Here is a 20,120-nt window from a genome sequence, read left to right on the forward strand (position 1 = left end):
GTTTACAATTCAATTTGAATCACTCATTTTTGATATCGTATGGGGAAGTTATGATCAAAATATTGACTATCTATCGTAAATCCGCACTCTTAAAACATTGTCTTTCCAGCTGTTCCTTACAGTATTTGACCTATCATTTATTCTTTTCTTCAAAACATGTTTCTATTGGAGATAAATAAATGAATCTATTTTCATTTCCAATTTGAATCATTCAAATCCGACATCAAACGAAGAATCTATTCTTAAAACATTCACTATTGTTCTAAGTGGGGTAATTGAAAATGACTCTATTATGCAGGTTGTTCTAAGTAAAATTGACATATAATATCATTGAATTTTTAAAACTTGTTTCTATTGGAGATATACCTTTGAATTAGCTCTCATCTGGCTTTGAAATCACTCAAGTTGGACGAAAAACAAAGAAGTTGTGATTAAAACACTGCTGGTTAGTATGGTCGACCACTGCTCTCCAGCAGGTGACAAATAAATTTTACTTTGTTATTTTCTCTGTGGATTTGTTATACAAAGTAACTAATTGTTAGTTTTTTGCATAATTCTTGGATTAGGGGATCCCGATCACCTCTCTTTCTCCATGATTTAATGTTTTATTGCAGGTAGACACTCGTTTTTTGCAGGTCCTAGGAAAAAAGAATGTCAATTTATGGACGAGTGATTTTTGAAAGAAATTTTAATGAAACAAATGAATTTCATCCAAGTCATTACCCAACGGATTCATAATAGAAGAAATGAAGAATTGATTTCAATTTGAAGATTCATGTCTTGTCACTGCTGCCAAAACATTTTTCAAAAAGATCATTTTTCTTACATAATATCATAACTGTTGTAACTTAATTTACATATTGTTTTTAAATAAAATGTTGTTTCTTTTCTAATTTCTCTTATATTTTGTGTTTCAGGTATTACTTCATTCAAAGTGTAACTCATCCTCAGCATCAATGCCATGAACAACTAATTTGTTTTTTTTTGCATGTTTGCATTTTATGATTGTCCATTTTGTTGTTCCTTTCTGAATGGAACACACTTCTGCACTTTCATGTTTTGTTGTTCCTTTCTGAATGGAACAACACTTCTGCACTTTCATGTTTTGCTGTTCCTTTCTAAATGGAACAACACTTCTGCACTTTTACGTTTTTTTGTTCCTTTTCGAATGGAACAACACTTCTCCACTTTTCATTTTTGTTGTTCCTTTTCTAAAGGAACGGTACTTGCGTTTTTGTTGTTCCTTTTCCAAAGGAACGACACTTTTCATCTTTGTTGGCACTTGCATTTTTGCTGTTCCTTTTCCAAAGGAACGACACTTTTCATTTTCACTTGCTTTTTTGCTGTTCCTTTTCCAAAGGAACGACACTTTTCATTTTTGCTGTTCCTTTTCCAAAAGAACGACACTTGCGTTTTTGCTGTTCCTTTTCCAAAGGAATGACACTTTTCGTTTTTGTTGTTCCTTTTCCAAAGGAACGACACTTTTCATTTTTGCTGTTCCTTTGTTCCTTTTCCAAAGGAACAGCACTTGCGTTTTTGCTATTCCTTTTCCAAAGGAACGACACTTTTGATTTTTGTTGTTCCTTTTCCAAAGGAACGACACTTGCGTTTTTGCTGTTCCTTTTCTGAAGGAATGACACTTTTATTTTTTGCTGTTCCTTTTTCCAAAGGAACGACATTCGCATTTTCACACTTTTTTTTGTGTGTATTTTTGCTTTCTTTGTGTGCATTTCCTTTGCTGTTCCCTACACGGAACACCACTTTTTGAGTGTTTTTGTTGTTCCTTCAAAAGAACAACACCTTGGGAGTATTTTCGAGAGCAACCCTTCCTTCCTCTTGTGGGATTATTCCTAATTCATTTCAACCACATTTTAACTGATTCCATTTCATGGCATGAAGTACACTATTTTTATGAAGACAAGAATTATGGATTCTTTTGAAGCAAGTTAATATCATTCATGTTATGATCTTTAACAAGACAACTCTTTGATGATAGCTTATTTGCAAAAGGGACACAATTATTTATATACTACTTTACTGCATTGTTTTCTGCTGTACATGATATTGATTGATCATCTTAATACCATGTTGGTTCCACCCTTCTTGGTTATAATCTTCTCTGTCTGTAATAAATAAGATTATGGGTATATTTTTTTTCTATTGACATGTTCAACTTCTTCCACCATCCCTACTCTTAAGGAGTACTGAGCCTCCGTCTTTTTATCATAAAAATGTGTAATAACAACAAAATTTTGTTCGCAGATGGAGGATAGGGGGTCTCATTACGAGCCAGCCTACCATGTTCATAAGGCTGTAACAAAGTGACATTCCCATTATGGCCACCACACCAGGGTTATGATCCACTGGATAGCCAAATTATCCTTGGAACAGGAGGTCTCATCACGAGCCGGCCTGATCACTTCTGCTACATCCCAGTGAATGGCAGTGTGGTTATCTGGTTACCACGCCAGTGCACTAGTCTCTTCTGTAAGAACAACACTGAAACTCTCTAGTTATAAATTGAGGATTCTGGCTCATATGGGTTAAAAAGCAACCCTGTCGTTGCTATGGACGCCTGCTGGCAGCAGAGGCTCTGCTTATGGTATTGAAGTTATATCTTTTTGTCAATTATTACTATAATACCCTTTTCTTATTTTTTCTTTTTATCAGAGAAGTTATTTCCTTAATTGTTTTTTTTCCCTATTTTGAACCTTTATGCATGAGAAATTGTTTTATGATCAATCACATCATTTTCAGCTAGCATACTATCAGTAAAGCATCTTTTTTGCATATTGTTGTTCTTTTTATCTTTTTCATAACTTATCATCAATCCTAAGCGTCTTATCTCTTATTCATAACTATCTTTACATACTCTACTCTCATTATAACCATAACTCTCGCTGTCCTATCATTGATAAGTGTACTCTGCTTCATTTACTGATATATTGTTCATTCCTGTGCCTTGCTGTCAACATAACCCCTCTCATACACTTTATGGTCATGGAATTCATTTTCCAATTGGAGGGGGGGAATGTATGCATTATGGGATTGCATGCGATATGATTACTGCACTCTGCCATAACTTGTTGATTTGACAAAATATTAATATTGCATGTATACAAAAGTTTTTCTGACTGAAAGTTTTGCATGCATCTTATCTATTTCTCTTCAAAGCTAACACTATGGATTCAAGAACATTGTATGCAAAATAGTGATTTGTTTACAGGAGCACAACAAGTATGGGGGGAGACTCTATTCACAGCATGACCACACTATTGCAACTAACAGAAGAGGCTCGAGCAACTTGTGAACGTGAACAATTCTTCAGACATGATGTGCTTACTTGGATCCCACCTTTTGCATCACTTTCAGTGCCAACTCTGCCTACATCAGTTTCAACAAATGCCAGTACATATATGTCCTTCCACATTTTTCTTTTTGGAGGTAAAACTTGAGGTAAAATAGCATGATTTTCTGATTTATTACGAATTTAGGAGAATTTAATGAAATCCATTTTGAGCATTATTTATCATCCTTCATTCCACATCTTTACCACTTCCCCTTTTTCAGCGGCATATTATCTTTCAGTTTGGGGGAGTGTTGCTTTCATTCATTTCTTTCTTATGACCATGTCATTCATATTCTTTATCATCCATTGTTATTCTTATTCATTCTCAACACCTCCCTTATTCCATGTTGTTTTACACCAAGCATAGACTTCAACAGATAGTAGCAACCACCTCTATTTGTTTTCTGGCATCGCATGAGGGCATGCTAATTTTTCAAAGAGGGGGAGGAATTGCTACGCATGATGGATTTTTTCTATTTTCTTTCTCATTTAAGGCATACAATTTCAGTGTAGAAATTGATTTCCATAATATTTTTAAAACTATGAACTCAATTCTTGTGATCTCTGGGAAACATAGACATACTATTAAAATACACATACCCATCTAATTTCAAAATAAATTGGTTCATAAAATTTCGGAAATCATGCACTCTCACCTACAGCCATTTGTTTATATCTCACGATTCGTGCATCAAAACAGTCTGATTTTGGATCATAAAGGCATTCCTATATTATAAATTTACTTGCCAAATTTCAACAAAAGCTGGTTTGTAGTTTTTGAGAAAATGGTTAATGAAGTTTGCTCTTACTTATATCATATTTTGTTGCAACTTCATATATACATATAGTTGAATGTCAATGTAAAAATTGTTATGCCTTCATCAAGATTACTAAAAGTGAATATTCATTAATTAAGGAAGAATTCATTTGTTTTATCCATTTCATGAGCTGAGATGAACATATTTTTTATTGCTTGGTTAACGTATGGGTTTTTGTCTTTGGGTTGCATGAGGACATGCAATATATTCAGTTTTCGTTGCATGAGGACATGCAACATATTGAGTGTGGGGGTATGTTGGGCCGTTAATATGCCATTATTATTATCACTTTTGAACACTTATTCCAACCATTTCTATTATTCTTCATCATGTCATTTATTATAATTTATTATATAAATCCATTTTATGATGATTTATGCTTCTATGAATGAATATTATTTATTCTCCTTTATTTCTAATAAATTGATGATTATGCATGATTTTATCAATGATAGTTTTAATAAATCAGTTGTAACATTATTCACCATTTTTAGCCTCCAAGATAATTTCCAGATTGAATATTTGACTATTAAAAGTGCCAACTCAGAAATTCGCTGGAATAAGAAGTGACAGTTTTGCGGTTGAGATTCTGAGCAAGTGAAGAAGAATCGGGAAAATCCGGAACATGGGTTTTGTCCAGAACGGACCCAATTAACTTATCGAAAAATGGTTTGCCCAAATTCGGCTTGTACTGAGATAAACGCGGGGTTCTTTGAGCACGATTTTCTCAGATTTGTTGTTGCGACCGTCCTCCAAATCTCAGCTGCAAAGCTAAATTCGTCTTGCTCTTGTTGAAAGCTGGATGGAAATATATCTTCTTTTTTATCAATTAGTTGGAAACAATCCAATTTTGTAATAGAAATCATATTTTACTTATCTTTATTGTAACTGCTCTCTGATCTCTCTTTATTTAAATCAGAACAGAGATCAGAGAGGGGGATTCAAATGATGGAAAAATGGTGGAATTGAGGATTTAGAATTAGAGATTTAGAATTAAGAATTCATGATAGGATAGGAGGAAGAAAGGATTGTTTCAGGCTGTAAGTCTCAAAGCTGTTGCTGTTGTAATGATTTTACCATTTAATGATTAATACCTGATTTGGGAGTTGTTGTTCATTCTTTTCATCTGAAGTAGCCCAGCAGCATCCACTGGCGGCTAAGGGCCCAGCCTCTGGTGGAGTACGCTGCTGCTACTGTATATTACGTCTGGTTTATGCATGGTTTGCTTATCAGCGTTATTTGGTAATCTGATATGTTTTGTTAGTTTACATCACATGCTCTGTTATGTTTAATTTACTGAGGTTTCTAAAGACAGAACTATTGTATTAGCTCTGCAACGTATCACTGTTCTTTTAAGTGTTGATCTAATATTGCCGATCTCTACAGAATATTGTTGCTGTTTAATTACAGAGTATTTGTGCTGTACACTTATTTCATTGGTATCACGGAATTCATCTTAGCGATTATGTCTTTGCGATTGTTGAATTTATAGACATTGTTTTTCCATTCTGAAATACAGTTGTAATCTTTATAACTGAGACTGATAACTAGTTTACCAAGGTCAGGTTGCTATTAAGGTGTGTCGTGTGCATATATGGTTTTCAGGCGCTGCTCTATAATTCATCATTAATCAGTGTTGTTCCATTTTTTTGTGTTGTTCAATTCGTCCTTAAGAATTTCCATTTGATGCCTGTAGGACACGATTCTTGCATTTGATCTTGTAGACTGTGTTACTGCTTGTTAGACTTAATTGCTGTTATAGTTTCTTGCTTGCTGTTCCATTTCTTAATTGTTGTTCCATTTCTTATCTGTCGTTGCATTTCCTATTATTCGCATTATCTTTGCTTTGGTGTGAGAGACGATCTGTGGCTATAGTGAGCCTTGGCCTTTACTGCCTAGCTCCCAGACCCGTGGTCCATGCTCTAATTTCATTTCCATTAGTTTCCAAAGGGATGGGATATTGCTGTCGAACCCTTGACTGATACATTGCTTATTTTTTCGAATGCATGATTTAAGTCTTAAAGTGCTTTGTTGTAAGTAGATTTTATTTCCAGCTTCCATTTACTTTTGGATTTTGAGCACTATACTGCAAAACATTACTCTTGAGTAAATAGCCGCCTCAGACTGAGTACACTCTTGAAATAAAAAGTCATCCCTGGGTTGATAATTAATGTGAAGGTAATTAGGAGTTCAAAAGACACCTTTTTATCGCTCCACAAACACATGCATTTGTGTCACTACAACAAATAACCAAAGTTTTCAACATCGACATTCTACCTCAACAAACAAATTCACTCAATAAAATCGTGTTCATGAACCTACAAACTCCAGCATTTCAAAGTAAAGTCTACATCACTACAATCAAGATAATGAATCTGTAAACTTCAACATTTCAGAGCACAGTCTACATCAACATTATTGAACTTGCAATCAAATTCAAATTATATTGCATTGTAAGGGTTCATTCTCAGTTGAAACTGACACCCATGTCTTGAATTGATTCAAATTGAATTCATTGTAGTGAGTCATCAAATCATTAAGTGTTTTTTGGGTGCATTTTCGATAGTGTTCAACACCCTTCCTTTAAGCAGAATCAAGTGAATGCACGAATTTTAACTCTAAAGAAAACAGGCAACAAGTTTGCATCCCCTATAAGCGAGTGTGAGTATTCATTCAATAAATTTGCGTCAAAATAGTACAAAGTTTGAACCTTCAAGCGAGCTAGAGTGAAGTTCATTGTAGCAACCATCAAAGCAACCAAAGAGTTCAACTCTAACACCAATCAAGCAAGTTGAGATCGACATCAAGCAAGCGTGGATATTCCTTCAAGTGAGCGTGATGTCATCAAGTAAGGAAAGTGAGCATTCACGCAAACATGATCGTCATCAAGTGAGCATGAATTCCAGAGTTTAAGCAAGAAAGTTCTACAGAACTAGCAAGTGTTCCCAGCAAGTGCAATAAGCAACAAATCAAGAGAGCATTCCATTCAATTCCCATAGCAAGCGAGCCTGTCATCCAAGTAACAAAAGCAAGTTAAACAATTCACATCATGACATCTATGACAAGAGAGCCTGATTTCAAGTGAGCAAGTTCAGATGGCGCAACATATTCAGTTGTTAAACATTCTTCACAGTTTGATCATCTCCAGTGATGAAGACATGGTGCACATCAACAAAGAAACTCTTGTTGATATTTCATGGCATCTATGACAAACACATGAAACCATTGAGTTTCTTCAACTTGAGTCGCAACTTCAAAGGAATGAATTGCAATAAAAGAGTGATAATTTCAAGTATTTGAACCATCTAGATGATAAGTCATTCATCCCAACAACTTCAAGTGTCAAAGTCGTGCCAGTTCAAATTTCTTCCAAACCCATCATTAAGCCCTGGGAAGAAATTCAAAATAATAAGAATCGACGAGGCCTAGGATATGTCACTGATGACAACAACTTACATATCTAAGATTATTCCAAGCCAATTAAGTTTGTAACTGTAGGATTTCTTGCACAACTCACCTCAACTGGTTCTGAGATAGTTGCAGACAAACAAATTCCACGCAACCTGAAGTTGAAATCCAACAAAAATGTTCTCATTGTCAAAGAACCAGTCATATGGAAGATCAGTGTTTTGATCTCCATCCTTGTCGCCATTGTGGCAAGCCCAATAATTCCTCAGAAAAATGCTGCAACCAACAAAAATCAACCAGATTGAAGATACATTATGAATGGATCAATCCTTGGGAATGGTCATCCACAGTTAAAAGATTATCTCAGTTCTACAACCGACTACAATCACACATAGTGCAGCCAGTACTGAACTGATGATGGTACTCTCATGTAGTTGAATGAGGGAGTACAACAGTGAAACTCTCCTACACCTAAAGGGGGGGGAGTTCATATATTTTTGGAGAAGATTGTCTCTCCTTTCAGCTAACAGAGGGGGGAAAATGTTAATGAAATTGACAAGTGGTTGTTAGACTGAAAGTCTCGACAACATCAGCGAAGTAGCCAGTGGGCATCTTCATCAGCCAGTGGGAATTTTTCATCAGCAGTGACCATCAGCACATTCGCTAGTGGGCAATCGACAACAAAAGTAGCAATGAACAGCTTTCATCATAGCAAAATCAACATTGAGTTGTTATTCGACATCATCAGCCACTGGGAGATCATCATCAGCAAATACGCCAGTGGGCGTTCATCTAATTGTGTTAGTGGACACCAAATGTTGTTTTCAAGAAAAGGACAATTGGATCCTTGTACAGCTTGGCACATGATGGAGTTTTCAAGCATCATTTAGAGATGAATCAGGCATGCAACTGATTCATGTTCTCTTCATATTTGGGTTTCTTCAACATTCAAATTTGTCGGTTTTTCAGGAATATGATTTTTGAGCAGCAACTTGAGAACTTGGAAGATGGTTCCTTGTTCTTTTTGGATTTATCATTGAGGGGGGGAATGTTAGCCTCACTCTCTTAAAAAAAATTATAAATCCAAATAAAATAATTAATTAAATTAAATCATGAGAGTTAGTTCCTCATTAACTAGGGAGTTTAGTTAGGAGGAGAGATTATCTCCAACTAGTTCTCCTAAGTTAGTGTGTAGTTGAGAAATTATCTCAACCAAAGGTGTCTAAGGTAGCATACACTATCTTGAGACACCGTCTCTCATCTATTTATTTCTAACACTACATTCAATTATTTTTAATGAGAGAGAATACCTAAAGAAACCATGAGGCTGAAGCCTTTTCCGCCAATATTTTGTGTCTGGTTTTTATGTGTGTTTTTTGCAATCTGTTTGAGTTAATTTAATTTTTCATTAAATTCCATGTGTGGATGAATACCATTGGTTGATGCTATTTTCTATTCAGATCATGCACACCACAAATTTATTATGATTTTTATACTTGAAAAGACTAAATACCTAGTCTGGCAGTTAGTCTGTCCTTTGAGTTATCTTACCAATGACCAAGAAAATCGAATGAAAATGATATGGGGTAATTTTTTTATTAATTAGTATGTCCTAGGACTCCAATCCTAGTGAAATCACTCAAAAATTCCCTTTTCAACATGTGCTAAAAAATATCAAAATGTTACTGCTCCATAAACTAGAAATTGAAGAACAAGTGAGCTAGTTAACCTACCAAATTCCTAACCTAATAGAGTGAAAATGATATGGGGTAAATTTTTTTATTACTCAAATGTTCTTATGAATAAATACAAGTAGAATCAACTCAAAATATCCTCATTAACATGTGTGGAAAATAGCAGAAAATTACTACTCTTTTTCTACAAGAGACTTCGAAACATTCTAGATTTGTGAACTAGTAAACCAATCCAAGTAGCTCAATGATAAACATGAATTTTTAAAGTTGTTCTAAGGATGCATCATTATTTTTAATTTTTAAATAACCTTTAAAAACTCACTTAAATCATTTAACCATTATAACCTACAACAAAGGAAGCATGAACATTAAATGCAAAAATAAGAGATGCAAGTGAAAATTACATTCAAAGGAAATAAAGAAATTTTACAATAGGGCTCTGAGGCTCTTGGGATGGCGAAGCCTGAGGACACTCAGAGTCCTATGAAGGAAACCAAGCCTTAGAAGCTAAAAATGGCACCAAATTTCATTATTTGAATCAATCCAAGTACATCTCTGTTAGAAATAAAAGTAGAGTTGCTAAATAACAAATTTTCTCCACAAGAAGACTAAGAAATACATGCGCATCGAGGAAAATCTGAATTGGTACTTAAAAACATATATGGGGAAGAGTCCTCCTTGAAAGGAGGAAACTTTCCCCTCCAAAATCCCTCAAAAAGTGGATCTGGTTCTCAACACTAAGAATCTTCATTTAATGACAGGGAACACATTCCTAGATTTTCTCAATCAATGGAGCTCCATAATTGTTCAATAATTTCATAATATCTTTTTCATTTATATCCGATCTTGGTCTGTCCTGTAGTAGTGGTAAAGTCCCCATATTATCTCATTCCTAATTTACTTATTATTCTCTGAATATTCCGCAAAAATAAATAATATTAGGCACGTAATATGCAATTGTCTCTAAACCTTCCTAAGAACATATTAAAGATAAAAAAACATTATTAAGTGTACAAGGAGATATTTAATATAGCCTTTATGTTCCTAAGAAAAGTTATATGAGAATTAATTTGTGTCTAATTTGGAGGCCCATCAGAGGTCCTCCTGGCCTTGATGCACAAGTACACATGTTCCTCAATTTGAAAATCCTTAAATACCCTGGTTGATTTGTATAACGCTTTTGTTGTGTTTCCTTCAAATTCCTCTTAATAATCTACATTTCCCGTTCCATCTCTGTTAACATGTCTAGTCCAATTAGTACCCTATTCACTTGATCACTCCAATTGCTAGGAGTATTACAACTCTACCCATAAAGTGCCTCAAATGGACTCATCTTTAAGGACTCCTAATACCTGTTATTATATGCAAACTATACCAGTGGAATATACTCTTCCCACTTCCTCTATTGATGCTTGACATACATCCTCAATGTGTCCTCAAGAATCCTATTAACTCTCTTCATCTATCCATTTTTCTATGGATGATAAGTTGTACCGAAGACTAACTGTTTACCTAAACCTGCAAAAAAACTCCTTCCAAAACCTGGAAGTGAACATGGCATCTATGTATGATATGATTCTTTGGAGCACCATGCAATCTCACTATCACCCTTATGAGAATCTAGGCTACCTCACTAGCTGAATTTCTAGACTTGTCTGCAATGAAGTGAGCTACCTTACTTAACCTCTTAACCACAACCATGATTGAATCATGTTGTCTCGATGTGCTCGGAAATCATTTAATGAAGTCCATGGAAATGACCTCCCATTTCCATCTAGAGTCAGAATCAACTATAATGGGTGACCTAGATGCTTACACTCTTATTTTACTTGTTGGCAGTCTAAACATCTCATGACAAGCTCCACCACCTCTTTCTTCAAGGTCGGCCAATGATAAAACTTCGTAATTGTTGTCAATTTCTTCTACTCTCTTGGGTGACCTGAATACGGCTTAACATGAAAATCCTTCAATATAAGCTTCTTGAGCTCACTTTCATCTTGTACATAAGTCTTGTTTTTTAATCTAACTAAGCCATCTACTGTGAGGTCATACTCTTCATCCCTATCACCTTCACCTTGTTGTTGTAACTCGTTCCATAACTGTTGATACATTTCCTCATGTTTTCCTGCCTGCATCATCCACTCCTACAAATATTTTCCATAAGAACTCACTGCTACAATGTGATTCACCTACACTCTTCTACTAAGATCATTCGCAATCCTGCTCTTATTTCTCTTGATGTACTTGATCTCAAAATAAAACTCATTGAGAGTAGCCAACTATCTAGATTTCCTAGCATTCAAATTGGGTTGGTAAAATAAGTACCTCAACCCATTATGATGACTAATCCAAATAAACCTCCTGCAAAGAAGATAATGTGTCCACATCTTCAAGGAATGAATGATAGCTGCAACTCAATATCGTGAGTCACATAGTCCTTCTCGTGTTCATTCAACTTCCTTGAATCATAGAAAACCATTTTCCCTTCTTGCATCAGGACTACACCAAGTACCCTATTTAAAGAATCTCTACATACCAAAAAATCTTTATTAGGATCTTCAATCTTCAAGACTGGAGCATTTGTAATCAAATGCTTCAACTACTCAAAGATAATTGCACGCACCTAAGTCCATTCAAACTTCCTTCCTTTTCACTACAAAGATGTAATAGGATAAGAGATCCATCAGAAGTTCTTGATTAGTTGTCTGTAGTAACTTGCTAATCCCATGATGATCTGAACTCATCCACATTCCTAGGAGCTTCCCATTCCATGATATCTCTGATCTTTTCTAGGTCCACTACTATACCTTCCTGCTAGGTTCTATGAATGTTTTTCTTCCTTTTTGGAATATATCAATATGGCATCATGAATATTATCACAAACTCATCTAGATAAGGACACAACACACTATTCATCAAACAAATTAAAGTAGATGGAGGATTACTAAGACCAAAAGGAACTACTACAAACTCATAATTGTTATACCTAGAATGGAATGAGGTTGTGTAGATTTCTTTTTCTTTGATGCATACTTCATGATAGCATGATGTCAAATCAAGATTCAAGAACACTTCCACTCCCTTCAACTAATAAAATAATTAATAAATCCACAATAAAGGATACATATTATTCACATACACCTTGTTCAACTTCCTATAATCAATACACAACCTAAGAGTACCATCCTTCTTCTTCACAAACAATATTAGTGCTCTGCAAGGTGATACACTTGGTGTAATGTTTCTTTTATCAATTTTTTCCTTAAGTTGAAACTTCAATTACACCAAATTTGGAGTTCTAATATTGTAAGGTACCTTTTGGTTCTTCTCCTGACATTAACTTAATATAAAATTGCACTTCCATATGAGGCAGTAACTCTGAAATATTTGGTGTAAATACATCCTGGAATTTCTGCAAAATCGGATACCTCTTCAAGACCTTAGCATCCTCAACATCCTTCGCTTTCCCAATGGAAATATGAATTTCAAACAATACACACCCTTTACTTCTACTATGATTTTCCTACATAGATGTAACCATTCTCACTAATGTAGGCTTCCTCTTACCCTGCAATATTATCTTCTCTCTATCATCACCTAGGAAATCAATAGCCTTATCATATAAATCTACGATGGTCTTCTGAATGTACAAGAAATCCATACCCAACAACATATTGTATGATCCAAAAGAAATCATGTTTAGATGTCCTAATGTAGACATACCATTCAGCTGAAATGCACAAGATCTAACCCAATGATGAACTCTTTTCTTTGTAATTGTATCCAAACGCACCAAACTAAATTCTACAAGCACTTATTTACTCATGCAACACTTATCCACCAAGCAAGGACTGATATAAATATGGTTAGATCTAGGGTCAATCATATTAGAGACAACTTGATGACAAACCGTCACTTCCATCTTGATAATAGATGTTTGATGATCAACTTGCCTATCATCTAATGCTACATAAGTATGAGGAATACTATGTTCAACATCTCCAATTGTATGTACCTCTTGAACACCGTAAATTTGAGTTCTTCCACCCTGATATTATAGATAATCTCTCCTACAATGATCTTTGACACAAGTCTAACACTATAAAGGTTTACTGCCATCACCCCTCTTTTATTCCTCAAACTGAAATCCATATCCTCTGTCAACTACATTAAATTTATTGTAAGGGTTGCATTATCCTTATTACTTGCATCCTGAGGTCTTCCTCATTTCTTATCGCACTTTTCTTTACTTTGTTCATTACCTTTCCAACCCTGCATAGGATTTTACTTACGCTTAGACTGCTCATAACAATGCTTCAACTTCCCAATTACATCCTCCAATGTACAAGGCTTATCATACTAAATTTGATACTTAAATTCTAATGGAAATCCACTAACGAATCTTTGAACCTTCATCTTCTTATCCTTAAGATATGTTACATACCTCAACAACTCCATAAACTTAGTCATATACTCTTCATCTATCATAGATCCCATATTCAATTTGTAGAAATCCTCAACATTACCATCGTAGTATCTCTAGGACAAATACTTCTTCCTAAAGAATCTTTTGAGCACATGCAAACTCAATTCATCTAACCTTATGCCTCTGACACACTTCACATCTTCCCACGAGATTTCTTCTTTTCCCTTTAGACTAAAAATGGTTACCCTAGCTTTCATATTCTCTGTATAATCATGCAACTTGAAGAAATTCTTCAGCTCAAGTAGCCATGCTTCCACATATTTTGGTTTCTTTGACTATCCATCATAGGTATGAGGTTTGGATTTCTTAAACTCATCTAGGAAGTACTACTTCTCATTCCTCCTATAAATATGATAGTGATGATGACCATGTTGTCTCTCTGTTCTAGAGCTAGAATAGAACCCATAACCACTACCCCTCTTGTCATGTGTATCCATCCATCTACCATCTATGACTGTGTCACCTTGTCTAGCCTATGTCCTCCACGAGACCTACTACCATACACCCCATTATTCCTTTCTTCATGTCCATAACTAATATGTGGCTATCCTTGTCTGTGTAAATATGATAAGATCTAAAGGATCACTGCATTGACCTCTATTTTCCTTTCATATGCCCTAGTAAGCCTTTCCCATGACTTAATTATCTTGTCATTATCCACCTTACAATTTCTTATTTATACCTTTAAACTTCTCAAGCTATATTTTATGTCAAGATAGTACTCATATCCTTACTTCTGATCCGACCTATAAGGAAATTCAGGTGAGATGTAATCCACCATTCTACTTGTAATCTATTATATTCTTCTTCTTGAAAATATAGCATGTTAGATAACCAACTATAAACATAATCAACATACCTCAGTGAAGTTTAGGGGAGGCTATCTCTTCTCCACAAATCAATCTAGATTACCACTATATATATATATATATATATATATATATATATATATATATATATATATATATATATATATATATATATATATATATATATATATATAGATAGATAGATAGATAGATAGATAGATAGATAGCATCAAAATATCAATCATCACAACATACCAACATCATTAACCACTGCATGACAACACAAACTGCAACGATGACCATTGTGAGAAATAACCGACATGCATGCATGATAAACACATAGATAATTAGATGTGAATACACAAAAATAACATGTCCCATAAGGTACAGTGATGCAACCTCACTCTTATACCACTTTGTGGTATCATATATCATCCAAAGAGAATGAAACCCACTCTTATACCACCTTGTAATGCCTCCTCCCAAATTTAACCAAATTCACGAGCTCACCAAGGTAAACATCATATGAGTGTCACTATGGCCTCACTCGACCTCTTAGTTCTAGTTAAGGAAGTGGGGCCTACAAAATAACCACAAACAGACATCCTATAGGGATTACAGATCACCCAAGAGCTGAATAAGCACCCTAGGTGGTCAATCCTTGAGTTGGAAGATTTTTTCATTGACTTAAACCTATAACTTCACCGTTGACAATGTCTGCATGCAATTATGAGCCTCCAACCACACTTAGAATCCCTTTTGTGTGCAATTATGACCCCAAATCTCTAGTTATGCGCCCCTGATACCAAATTATGGACCATGTTTCTAGGCTAATCACCAGACCACTCACCATAACTTCCTATAACTTCCTAGAATCATATTTCTCATAACAAAAATGTTATTCATTCAAACTTGAATGAGAAACTTGACCTAGACTTTGTAGAGAACACTAGACATTTTTTCAAACACATGGAAAACATGTACACTACAGGTCATGAATTCATATCTGATCATAAGGGTCTGAGATTCATCCAAGAATCACTAACAAGGCTCTATACCCTCTCCACATAGTTGCAACAACACTTATTAGTCCAAATATTCATAAACCATTAGATAACTAAACAAATCATGACAAGAGCCATAAATTATATGCATCATATAACCAACAAATAAATAGCATAGAAACTATGGACATTCAACCATAATGTCATCAACATAAATGCTATAGGAATACATGAATCACAATAGAGTACTAGATGTTATGAATATACAAAAATACCAAGCAAGTCAAGGACTACCACATACCACACAACCATAGACGGGACTGAACCAATTATCTCTTTCACCCAATCACCCCCGCAACATATTCCAAGCATGAACGTGGGATCTTATGTAAAAACCCAAGAAAAACCAAAATCATGGCTTCCTGAGGCCAAACCGCCTCAACCCTCAACCATAGTGATTCCACCTATATGGTCTAACAACGCTAACACCAACCATATCAGTCTCTACCAAAGTTGTCCAAGGCTTCATGTACTAGTAAGTCAACCCACAAGCTTCTAGGGCTCTAGAGCATTTGTCTAACCCCGCTCTGAGGACTGGTAGATCAACCCACCAAATGCTCCAAAGTGTTTGTCCCAATATAGACTCTAGGACTAGAAACTTAACCCAAGTTTTTCTAGGGCTTCCATAGGCTTTGTTCGAACCCACAACCATAAGGAACATGAGAACCAATAAAAAAAACAACAAGTGGAAAAAACCACAACACCATGGCTATCAAGTAAATCACAAGGCAAGGATAAAACCACTACTAGTCCAGGAAAATATCTATGCCAATGAAAACACATAAGCATAAAATCACATGCATATACAGTGCATCCAGAGATTAGTAAAGAAATCACACATGTAACCTGTTACATGCAAATAAATACATCTATAGTTTTTGATCCAACTTTCCCTTGCGCTTTCCTACTTTCCTTTTCGTTCTTTCCCCAATCCAAGTGGATACTAGAGTGCTCCAATCATGCTCCAATAATGCTCTAATATTTTCCTAAGTGTGAAAGTGTATGATAGAATGAGATTATGAAATGAGAGCTCCAAAACTAAACTAACAAAATTTAAACCAACAAAAAGTTGTGCATTGATCCCTAGAAGTCATTTTATCATTGATGCCTCCATTTTCTTCATTTTTCCTCTAATTTCCTTAGCAAGCAAATCTATATCTCTTCAACTTCCTTTTCTCACATTTTCCTTTATTTTCATAAATAAAATTCCAATTATTGCCACTTTGCCTTAGTGAATTCCTTTGCCAATTTTTATAACTACTAACTAATCACAAAGTGATACCAATCACTATGTTTTTCCCAACATTCAGCTTCGAATATGTGTCCCATGGTGTTTAGCTTTTAATATGTGTCCCTTGAAAATCAACGAGGGGTTGTTACATTCTAAATCAACTTTGGAACTAAGATCATAAATCTAATCTGAATGACATGACGCATTATCTCTTAGATTTGGTACAAAAGAAAGCACATAATTTATTACATGTTCTTCCTTAGATGCATGGAAGGAAGTTTCTTCAAAGTAGACACTCACCTTAATGAAGATATTTTACATTGAAATATATAATATTTTGTATCCCTTTACACTATTTGGATATCCAACAAAGATGCACTCTTTTATTTGAGGCTCCAAATCATACCCTTTTTTTAATGAATGTGGGTTAATGTGTGAGATCTAAAAATTTGAAAATGTGTAACCTGTGGTTGCATGCCATTTCATTCTTCAAAACGTTTTTTTTTGTAACATATTTTTTACAAGATCCATTTGGTATGTAAGAAACATGGTTCATATCTTTAACCCACAATTTAGAAGGAAGGGACCTTACATGAGACATGCAACTAGCCATCTCATTCAAGGATCATTTCTTCCTCCTAGTTACCCCATTCTACTATGGAGTGTAAGGAACTATGTGTTGCAACTGTATTCCTGCTTCATCAAAAAAATGTTGGACATAAGAGGATTAATTTTGCCTGAGCAAGGTTGACCATGGTTGAATAAGGTTGACAATGTTTGACATTAGACAACCATGGATGACAATAATTGATATGGTTAATATAATGCTTTAGGGTTGACCAAGTTTGATCATGATTAACTATTAATATTCTGTTCAATCTTATAATAATATTATTAATATAGTCAATGTTATTATTATTATTAGCAAACTTATTATTATTATTATTATTATTATTATTAATCCTTTTTAAATTTTCATTGTGACTAACCAAAGACGATCTTATCTGAGTAAGGTTAACAATGTTTGACAATGGTTAACATGGTTGACTATAATTGAATATGGTTGAGTTACGTTGACTAAGAAAAACTATGATTGAATAAGGTTGACTATTGTTAAATATGGCAAACATAGTGTTGGCCAATTTTGATCATGGTTGACTAATTAAACATTGGCTATAAAGGTTGAATTTGTTTTACTATATTTTCCTAATGTGGTTGACTATGTTTCATTGTTAATCTTAATCAATAATATTAATAGATGATTATGTTTGGCGAGAGATGAAGGGTTTTGACTATTAAACATAGTCAAACATATTCAACCACATTAGTAAATGTGGTTAACTAATTTTTCAATGTCGTATTGCAACGCTAGATAAATTGCAATATAATGTAATATTATGACAATGTTTTTCATATTACAACAATGCTTGTAACATTGCAACTTTGGATAGATTTTGGTACCATTGCGACATCAAAACGTGTTTTATTATTAATATTAGTCAATAATATTAATAGGAAATTATGTTTGACCAAAGTTAAAGAGTGTTGATAGTCAAACATAGTCAAACATAGTCAACCACATCATTAAATGTGGTTGACATTGAATAATTTTGTAACGTCACGTTATGACATTGAATAATTTACAGTGTAATGTAACATCGCAATAATGTTTGTCACATTGTGGTGTTGGATAGATTTATGTACAATTTCAATGTCACAATATGAATATGAATATTACTACTACTATTATTATTATTATTCAAGTTTACTGATATTAATATTTTTATTATTAAACATTTTTATATCTTAATTGTGACTAACCAAGGATGACCTTAATTGACTCATGTTGCCAATGTTTGACATTGGTCAACAATGGTTGACTACAATTAAGTATGGTTGAGTTATGTTGACTAAGGACTACTATGAGTGAACAAGGTTGCCTATTATTAAATATTGTAAACATTTGGTTGACCAACGTTGATCATGGCCAAGTATTTAAACATTGACTATTAAAAGTTGTCTTTGTTTGACTAATGTGATTGACTATGTTTGACTATTAGTATTAATGATTAATAATAGTAGGAAATGATATTTGATCAAAGTTGAATAGAGTTGACAATCAAACATAGTCAAACGTACTCAACCACATTGGTAAACCAATATATTATAAACCATATTAATATTAAGATAATTAATAATAAAACTTTGTTTATGGGTGACAATGGTTTAACCATGGGTAAACATGGCTTCACCAATTTCACAATGATTGAAAATGGTTTGACTAATTTGACCATGGTTGATGATAGTTTTTTATGATAGATTATGGTTGTTTATACGACAATGAATGATCATAGTTGACCATGTTTTACCATGGTGACCTAGGTTGAATATGTTTGACCATATTAAAAATTATTGGCCATGTTGATCATGGGTTGACCATGGTTTCAAAAGGTTGATTACAGTGACCATGGTTGAGAAAAGATGACCATGATTGATCTAGGTTCCCTTGGTTGAACTTGACTTTGGCCAACCATGGTTGAATATAATTGTATATGGTTGAGTTATGTTGACTAAGGATGACTATGAATGCAAAAGGTTGACTATTGTTTACTATGGAAAAATAGGGTTGACAAAGTTAGATCATGGTAGAATTTTAATCGTATATTCAACCATATAATAATCATAACATTTTCAACCTTAATATTATTGTTGTTGTTAGTAATAGTCAACTTTATTCTGCTAGCATAGTGTCTACTTGCTGGTTTTTTTTACTGTTGTGGGCTTCTATCTACTCCGTTTTCGGCTATTTTCCTATATGGAAGCCAGGGGTAGGGTACACCACAGTTTTTTGTTATATTATAGATCGGTTTCGAGAGGGCTGTAGGGTGGAATTTCTGAAATTTCCTACAAAGAGTCGCTTATGGTTTTCTCTGGAAAAAGTGAAATGACAATGCACTACATATGCTATGTAACCCTCTTATATCAATAGAAGGTTCGATTTTTCTAAAAAATAGTCAACTTTATTAATATTAAAATTATTATTATTAAATATTATTGAAAATTTAACCTCACCCACAAATTCTATACTATATTATTATTAGTTCTTGAGAATAAGGTCAATCAATCCTACAATATTAGTATTATAGGGTTGGCCAAGTTTGATCATGGCCAACTACTACTACTATTAATAATATGAATGTTATTAATAGAGTCAAGCTTAATGTTGTTGTTGTTAGCTTTAAATTTATTATTATTATTACT

The sequence above is a fragment of the Pinus tabuliformis genome, chromosome X (assembly GCF_031772625.1).
Source record: "Pinus tabuliformis cultivar Carrire ecotype Pingquan chromosome X, CPIR1, whole genome shotgun sequence".
Classification (NCBI taxonomy): Eukaryota; Viridiplantae; Streptophyta; class Pinopsida; order Pinales; family Pinaceae; genus Pinus; species Pinus tabuliformis.